General features: G+C 32.6%; 1 protein-coding gene across 5 annotated transcripts in view; it reads left to right on the forward strand.

The window, feature by feature from the left end:
* Window positions 1–10170, forward strand: part of LOC108749711 (protein Fe65 homolog) — a 185912-nt gene that overhangs the window by 26449 nt on the left and 149293 nt on the right. For all 5 annotated transcript variants that reach the window (XM_018488616.1, XM_018488615.1, XM_018488619.1 and 2 more), the window contains exon 2: window positions 2698–2754. The gene's annotated coding sequence lies outside the window, so the exon portion shown is untranslated. The remainder of the gene's footprint in view (window positions 1–2697; window positions 2755–10170) is intronic.

The raw sequence follows: 10170 nt of genomic DNA on the forward strand, positions 1-10170 counted from the left end.
TTATTGAACAATTCTTAAAGTTTCGATTTTCCTTAATATATGTTTGATTTGATGCAAAAATGGCTTAATCCTGATTTTAAATGTAGTATGTTTTTTTGATCACTGAATACGATGCAATAATTCATTTAGCTCTACAATATATGCCTTAAAAAATACAGCCCGATTAATTTGAAAAAAATGATCACATTTCGAGTTTAAGGTCGATTTTAACAAGGTTCCAAGCGTTCAAATGGGTCGTTACTCCTCTTAAATTGTAGGTCTGTTTACTCAGAACAAGATTCAGTTGGAATTTTTCTGGAACCTCTTACATAAAGCCTTGCATTTAACTAAATTATAAAACGTTTTTACAGATAGAAAATTTTATTTACAGATTCTAAAGTATATCGCTTTATGATTTTGACATCCTTAAATCAAATGCCAATTTAACGATAAAAAACTCTGTATTAGAAAATGAAATGAGTACATTCTACAAAAAAAATATACTACATAATGTGTAGTTTATTTCAATTAATTAAATCATATTTTTTTACAGTATGTACTCATTTCATTTCCTAATAAAGAATTTTTTATCGTTAAATTAAGACATTTATAATTCAGTTAAATGTATTATAACTTTTAAAGGCCGTATAGGAGTTCTCGAGAAAATTCTAACTGGATGTTATTCTGGGTAAACAGACCTACAATTTAAGGAGAGTAACGACCTACTTGAATGCTTGGAACCTTGCTAAAATTGACCTTGAACTCGAAATTTGATCATTTTTTCACATTAATCGGGCTGTATTTCTTAAAGCGTATATCGTAGGGTTAAATAAATTATTGCATCGTGGTCAGCGACCAAAAAAACATAACCAGTACAGCATTTAAAATCTGGATTAAGTTATTTTTGCATCAAATCAAACATGTATTATATTAAGAAAAATCGAAACTTTTTAATTAAAAAATTGTTCACTAGCAATCTCTAAATGTTAATATTTTTAAATAAAACTTTAGAGTTCTTTTAGCATGAAATGAAAGCTTTTGAGCTGAGAAGCCGATTAAAAAAAAATTTTTTTTTTCTGGTCAGTTCAATATATCTATATGTACACAAGGTATTCCAAAATAATTGCCAAATATTTCATGAACAGAGGTAGAGCAGACTAAATTGAGTCGAAAAGTCCTGTACTATTTTGCAGTTTTCGTAATAATTAATAAAATATATATTAATTACTAAAAATTATTGAAAATTGATCTTCAATAATTTTTTATTCAAATACTATCAACTTTACAGAAAAATTGCAAAAGACAAAAATTGTTTATTTTTTTCTCATAGAACTCTAAAAATTTTTTTATAATTTTTTATCAACTTTTTAATGCTGCATTTTCTTATTTTTGTCAACATGAGAAAATATGGTATTAAAAAATATGATCTAAAAAAATCTGAAAAAATTCTTAGAGTTCTATGAGAAGAACAATATTTGTCTCTTGCAGTTTTTCTGCAAAGTTGATAGTATTTAAATAAAAAATTGTTGAAGACCAATTTTCGGCAATTTTTAGTAATTAATATCTTGTTAATTACAAAATGATAGAGGACTTTTCGACTCGGTTTATTCTGCTCTACCTGTCCACGAAATATTTGGCGATTATTTTGAGACACCCTGTATAAATAGATTTGTTTCTACATTTTGTAGTAAAACCGGAGCATAACGATATTAAAGTATTGTTATTGAAAATTGATAATTAAATACGTATTTTTGTCAATTTTATTAATTAAATTACATATTGTGAAAAATATAAGTATTTTAAATCGTTTTATATAGACATAAAAACTTACTTCTGTGTAAACAATATATTTTTGCGATTCCATTTGTAGAAAATTGTGGATGTATGGTCTCTTAGAATCCTTATCTTTTATTAATTTACAAGTTTGCAATGTTAAAAATATCATGAAATTTAATATATTTGAAAATTACACAAGTTGAATTTATAATCATGACATTACATTAAATACATTACATTAAATTTAATGTATTTGTAACTGAAAAGTATGTTTGTGTACATATATGAAATTTAAGGTACTTTTCATACAATTTTATGTGGATTTACATAAAATTTAATGCACACGTTTATTACATTTAAGACCACTATAACTTAGTTTTCAGTTAAACTATTCATTACTTTTTAGTTACGTTATAATTACAAGCTTTCGTTACATGTTACTTAAATTTATTACGAATTTTCTAACAATGTATATAGTCTGTGTGCGTTGCTTACACTCCAATTCATTTTAAATCTTAAAGTCGAGTTTAAAGTTTTCTGGAATTTTAAATAAAGATACTTGAAAAATTCGGGAGAGAGAATTCTCAGGGTACTTTTTTTTATCAAATTTCAATAAACACTCGACCATTGTCAAATATATTACTGTGTTATTATTACTATATTACTATATTATTGAAAGTAGTTGACAGAAAGTGACACGTTGCCTCGAAGTCTCTTAAAAGGTAAAGTAACATTAATCCCATAATATTTTGCACTAATATACCGAGATAACAGGTATTTAATACAGAAGCTGCAATTAGCGAGTGATTTATCTCGTCGAGGAGATGAGCGTCGTGATAGTCCGGCTAATTGTCGAGATTTGAAACTCCGCGTAACTCGAAGTTTCTCTGCTAACGTAGTTTCCGCGCGAGTTAAAGGTGTTCTTTTCGTTTTCTGTTCCAGGTATCTTTCGTCTAATGCAGTGGCCTCTCCCGCCCGGCGAACTTTATGAAAACTCCGGTAAGTGTAGCGCGGATTCGCAATTTGCCCTCGTTATAGAATGATACATACCAACAGTTCCGCGCAGACTAATGGCGAAGTGCTTCCTTCGTTTTCGCGCGTCCCCGGAAACTATCGGAAAACTGTTTTGTTTCCACGGAAAATGGAGCCCCGTCGCGATGCATCATGCGCGTTATGCAGGAGACATAGACGAAAGTGGTTTATACAATCCGTGCCGAACTCCGTTATAGGCGACTTTCTTAGGAACGCATTTTTCTCAACTTCAAGTCGATTTTATGCGATCCTCTTTTCACGCGGAAGGAAAATCCTTTTAACTTGAAAAACTTTACAACAGTGATTCCGTACTTTAAGTCGTAATTTAAAACGTATTATTTAATGTTTGGTAATATAGTAATACTTTGGCAACGATAAATCAGTGAATGCGTTACCGTAATAATATACGAGTAGTTAACGTAATTCATAATCGCTCGAGTATCACTAACGCGAGGTTTAAGAGGCAGCTCCGGAATAGCTTCTTAGATTAGATTCCTAGGCATGTCGCCAAATTCGCATTCTTGCGCGGCCATTAAACGAAGCTCGACTATATAAGGCGCTTCTGATAAAGCCTCGCCACCCGTTTCCCCACTTCCGTCTGCCAAAGGCAGCCTCTGGTAATTAAGTCGGGCCCACAGCGACGTCGCTGCCATTGTACTGAGCAAATGGGCTGTTTAGCCCGGATACATGACTCCATCCCCTGGTTATTGTGCCTGTACCGGCGTAATCGATCACCGACCCACATCTCTCGGTCCCTGGATCCCTCTTCCTGATCCTCCTCTTTCATAGTTTCCCTTTTGCACCAACCAGTGGATCAACTGCTACCTCGTTTCTCGAGATTTTCAATATTTTGATAGAAATGATAGACGTACAAGGTAAATGTACCAGTTAATGGCAGTTAACCCCTTCAAATTTTACACTGCACCATTAGTTAAAAAAGTTTTTTTAATTCAATTTATGCGCACTTTAATAAGTAATTTATAAACTTTTTAAATTTGACTCATTTCCAACGTATATATTATTATGTATATCAGAACTCAGTCTTATGGTGTCAATAAAATTATATAATTTCAATAAATAATGTCTTCAAATTTGATGTATATATTGTAAGCAAAAGGCATATTTCAGAAAAATAGCTTTTGACTAGACAAATGCTATCTGCCTGGTCAAATGACTTTTGTCCGCTTCAAATGTTATTTTCTTAGATAAATGCTATTTTCCTAGATAAATAGCATTTGCCTAAACGCTTTTTAGGAAAATGACGTTATTTAGATGACGTCCCTCACCTTAAATTTCAATTATGCTCATTCGAAGCGGATTTTGCATGAAACAAAAGAATCTAGCAGTAAAATGTTGTGCCTAGTTCCGCGAATCGAGATATTAAACATTGAAGTTGACGACTATTGAAGTTAGGAAATCTGTCATCTCCTTGTTTTAGGGACGTTGACTTCTATAATTGTATTATTACACATGAGTTTCGACTTTTCATACGAAACAAGTTTTACCCTATCTCTTCCCTGCCAAGGAATGTGCGACTTTCCACGCAAAGTAATATCTACCTGTATAAAAATCGTCTGCGCCCTTGGCAGAGTGGAAGTCACTTCGTGTGGAAGTCAAAATCCATATGCAACAGTACAATTATAGAAGTCATGTATCCCTACGTCTTCTAATTACTCCACTTTCTTAAAAAGCATTGAGGCAAATGCTATTTGCCTAGGAAACTAGCATATAACTAGGAAAATAGCATTGGAAACTGGCGAAAGCCATTTGACCAGGTAGATAGCATTTGGCTAGGTATTTTCAAAAGATATTTTCCTGAAATAACCAATTGCCTATGACATATACATTACAATTAACGTAGGGGTTAACGGACATGACCCAACTATTGAATAAAATGACAAAGATTTTAAATATTAAGTAATGCTATGTACATACGTCTCTAAATAAATTCGTGGTTTATAACAATTTAATAAGACGAATTTATTTAGAGTTGTTATACACTGATAAAAAAATTTATTAAATCTTAATACATTTTTTTTTAATACTACTAACATAAGTAAATATTTAATTACAGTTATATAAATATTTATATAATATTTACATTTAGGATAAATATTTACTCAATGAAAAAATGATTAAATCAAATTAATAATTTTTGTATCAAATAAATGTTTACATTTAGTAAATATTTATTTCGACCTATTCAAATAAATAATAAATATTAATATTTAAACTTTACTAAGGCCTTAGTGGTCTAAACTAAATGCTTAGGGCGAATTCTTCTTATTAAGCTTAGGACGAATGCTTAATAAGAATTAATTATTTACAGATGTTAATATGTTACTCAGCATTATTAAAATCGTTTGGAAATATGAAAAAGCATAAAATTGTTATTTCTGATCAATTTAACTCGTGATATTACTGTGGTAGTTTAGTAGTTAGCGTTTCAAGACCGAAAAATTATTGCGGCGCGTTTTAAAGGACTGCATACGTAGTAAAATATATAAATTCACACAGAATTATACAAGCATTTAAGATCCAGCAAGACTGTTTAAGATTTCTATAGTTTGTGTCATTACACATATACGGTCCTATAATATATTATATTGTTAATATTTAAATTTGTTATCATTTTGTCTAATAATTGGATCATGTCCATTAATTGGTACATTTACCTTATGAAGACATCATGCCGCGATATACATTTTGACAGACTTTGTGAAAGCACTGTGGTGTGCTCGCTCGAATCGATTTATTTTCATCTTTAGAAATGTCTGTCGAAGGGAACGTCAAAACAATATCTTTACATAATTCGTGAAAAGGTATTTTTCTTTACGAATATTTTCTTCGTACGAAGCACATTCTATTCTCCGATCAAATAAAATTCGAAACGAAACTTGTTCAGAACCCACGGTTTCAATTGTCGTCTAATCGTGTGAAAAGCACAGACATGAGCTTCGCAATATAACACAGTTGAACAGATAAAGGTCGTCGATCTACAAATACGAGCAAACGCCCGAAATTCGATCTGCCGTATACAATAACGTCGATCGACGTACATCTTCCCTTCTTTCAAATATGCGACGGAAGGCAAACGGCCGCGCGGAAACGGAACGAAAATATTGTTTCACGAAGAGACATCTCGGCGACGTTACGCGTCCCACGGAACATATCCGACTCGAGAGTGGAAAATACAGCCGAAACGAATTCGCGAAAATCCTCTCCGGGGAATGGACGTCGGCAGACGCGCGTCCGCCTTCTCGGAGTTTTCTGCGAGCGGAGTCTTTGACACTGGAGACACTTTAAAAACGTGCCAGGACTACTTGAGATCGAGTATGCATTCCCGCGGTAACACTTCGCTCGTGCTCGAATGGAAATTCCTACGTTTTTATTAATGCGGAATTACTTCTCCTCAGTCGAGAAAGAGTTCACTCCTCTTCGTAAAAACCTCGTCGAAAATCACTGCATTCGAGTTGCAGTGATCGAACGAGGTTCTTATTTTCGTATATGATTGTCATTGCTTCTAGATCTCCAAGTGCACACTTTAAGAAACAGCGATATCTATATAATTCTCACTGTGTGACCTCACTGTTCGTGTTAACCTTAGCTATACACCCTGAATTCCAGAAATCCCAGTACAATTTGTTAAATCGAGATTTTTTTCGTGTTTTTCCAAACTTTTCTTCTTTTTTTTAAATCTATATATCTCGAAACTCCTTAATTCACTCGACTTTTACACATTACAGACTTGTTCCTTAATCAATTCTCCATCGATTGAAAAAAAAATTAATTGAAATATGTTCATTTTTATGGAAGTTAAGATAACAAATATGAATGGCGTCCCAGGGATCCGAATATGTTTATCAAGAGTAGAAAAAAAAGTGTGTATGGTTAGGATTAATATTAACAACAATATGATGTGGGTTTAACACTATATGGGTTTTAAATCTACAACATGGTGGTATTGACATAAACACTAGCGGTTTGAAATCCACACTATATTGGTGTTAATATTAACAACAACATGGTGAGAATAATATAGACACAACATGGGTGTTAAATTCACACCTGAGGTGTTAAATCCACTCCGATATTTTTTAGAGTGTAAATCTGTTACCCAAACACTTGTTCAGAAAACAGTTAAATTATAATACATTATACACATATGTTATTCCTGTGGACTTCAAGAGTGACGTAACTCATAAGTCATAATTCAATATTTTCTAGAAAAGCAGAAAAATTATTTTTAGATTAGACAGAAAATTATTGATTAATCAATAGATTAATCGACCAAAAAAATCTATTCTTAATCTGATCAAGTGTCTTTTTTGCCATTTTTATTTTACACCCTTTAAAAATCACTCTTTCTTTCGTTGATGACTTTGACAACTTTTTTTTAAGTTAAATTATTTAATTTACTTTTAATAATTTGATAAGGTAATGTTTACTTAACTCATTCATGGTATATAATAACTCGAAAAATCACATTTTGTAGTTGTGTTATTTTTAAAATAAGGGAGCAATATTAAATTATGAAAATTTTATATAATTATAATTCTTGATACAAATGATATAACGAAAAAGAATATTTAAGTATTATTACGTAGAGAATATACTTACGTATATACATTTATATATAAATATATATATATCTTCTACGTAATAATTCTTCACTACCCGTTATAATTACTAATTAAGAATCCGTCAGTTACAGTTGTACATTTATACGACTGGAGTATCTCGCGAACATGATAGCTCGGTCATTAAGTACGCGATTCCCATTTCTGATGAGTAATATTATCTTCGCCCGGTGTGACAAAGACACGCGGTGTACCGTTACTCACGATCGCGCGGAAATCTAGTTTTCGGGCGGAAACTTTCGGCACGGCGAAACACTCGTGACACGTCGCGTATTTTACGTACGTGGCGGGAATGCGTGCACGTGCTCGGTCACGACTACGTGGCGGAAAAGTTTCAGATAGGAAAGGCGACATTAATTATTACCATTTCTCTCTTTCTCTCTTGAACGCGGATGCGATCGACATCGCGAGACGGACGTTGAGCAATAACGTCACGTCGATTGTCGCCTCGTCATCGAGCCTCTCCCTTCTCCCTCCCCCTTTCGTCTATCGATCAGACTCTGTCTCGGAAACCACCTGCCACCTCCAGAGTCAACCTCGTTCCCGAGGAATTACACGATGTTCGCGGCAGATGCACCGATGCACTGGTGAGTGATAGCCTCCTCTTGGATGCGAAAAAGAGTGTCACGAAATCTCCAAGCGATAAATCAATCTGAAGATTGAGAAGACCAATTAGCGAATAACATGCACGTCTGCATCGCAAAAATAAGTCCATTATACCTCCTATAATTAATTTGAAGGAATTAGAAGCATAAACGCGATATATTTATTTATTTTATAGCACATATTCAAACGTGCACATATTTGAGTCGTGTGTATCTAATTTTATTTGATTTTGTTATTTTTGCAAAAATGAATCTATTATAGTTACTGTAAAATTAATTTATAAAGACATTTTAGTAGAGACATATAACTCGAAATAGATACACATTTATCTTGCCTAAACCTGTTTTAAACGTGCACATTTAAATTTAGGTCATACATATCCAATTTTATTTGATACTGATTTTATTTTCGCGTAAAAATAAATCCATTATACTTACAAAATTAATTTAAAGATATTAATAGATTCACAACACAACACACACACACACACATAGCTCGATGTATGTATTTATTTTGCCTAATTATTTTAAATCTGTTTCGAATATACACATCTTGGGATCATATATATTTATTTTAATTGATTTTGATTTTTGTATTTTACAACATTTAATGTAAAATATAGGAAATGAAATAAAATACAGTACACCAATGTGCGCTTTTCCTTCGTTCATTCGCGTTGATACAGCGAAACATTTGTCTACGTGGCGTCCCTATGATTTATGGTAGTATTATTCCCACTCAGCTACCCTTTCAATAAAATAACATCGATATTCCCCGAGTGGCATTATTGAGACGAATTGTTTTCATCGTGTTGCCCCGATGTTCTCTCGAGTACGCAAATTTTTTCGCGGTTCGTGCTCATTCAATTGTCATCGATATTCGGTAATATCGGCAATTGCTTATTACCGTTCATTACCACTTCATAGCTACTGCCTGAAATGTCATTCCTAAAATATCAAAATAAAGCTTGCGATAGAAATAAAATAAATCAGAAGATTTGGTGCAATTACTATTGACACTTACTATCGCATTTTTAATAATCGAATTTCTTTGGATAACTAATATTGTTTAATTCGTTACATCAAATTTTTGATAAGCTTAAATACTATATTAAAATAATTAATAGAAATTCATTCAATATAAAAAATTAAATACATTTGTACCTGCATGAAAATCATATCTACAATCTTATGTAAATTATGTTATAAATATTAGGCAGGTTAAACACAGACTTAAATTTAGCTATAAAACGTAAATTTTTCTCGTTTTTATGTTAATAGGAAACAATACAAATTTAATGTAGGATGAGGCGATATGACAAGTTTAATATAAGATCAAACACGAACACAGATATACATATCCATATATAAATTTCATATCTTCTTTCTTTTGAAATATCTTTTGAAGAAAGTTAAAGTAACATAGAAGAGGAAAGTTTTTTTCATTCAGTAGTTTAAAATGTTTTTTAAGCAGGCTTAATATGATAGAGTATAACGAAGATTATTGCGCGTCATGATGCTCTACCTGACGTTTATCAAGCATCTCTTAATCCATCTCGGTAATAGCGCCAACCCCAATTTAAGTTCCGAAACAATCCCCAAGCTTCCTGCAAAACTTGGAAATCAGATTTCTGCCTACGTCCCAGGACGATTTGCGAAAATTTCGCCAAGTAATTCCCACGGTAGTAATTCTGTCGACAAACTCAGCATCCCTTTCGCTCTAAATGAGGTGTTTATTTCGAAAATGACATAAATCGAATTTGAAACCTTATTACATCTAATATTGAATGCCTTAAATCCATATCATTTATACAGAATGTTCTTCACTTCTTGAGCAACTTTTCAATCGTACATTTATTAACACTCTAGGATCGACTTTTCCTTAGCAAATAATCTTTGCAGTATCTTGTCAGTTCATCATTAAATATCCTAATAATGAAATGTCAAATAAAAGATCTGAGGAACTTTGAGAATCATTTCTCGGCTAAAGTTTCTTTCTCCCGGGATAAAAATTTTGAAATCTGATTCTCTCGTCCGCGAGAGACAATTGTGGTAAGAACCCAGCTGGGATTTGAACGAACAGTTCGGCGCACACACACACACACACATACACACACACACACACACACACTCTCTCT

Source organism: Trachymyrmex septentrionalis, unplaced genomic scaffold, assembly GCF_001594115.1.
Source record: "Trachymyrmex septentrionalis isolate Tsep2-gDNA-1 unplaced genomic scaffold, Tsep1.0 scaffold31, whole genome shotgun sequence".
Classification (NCBI taxonomy): Eukaryota; Metazoa; Arthropoda; class Insecta; order Hymenoptera; family Formicidae; genus Trachymyrmex; species Trachymyrmex septentrionalis.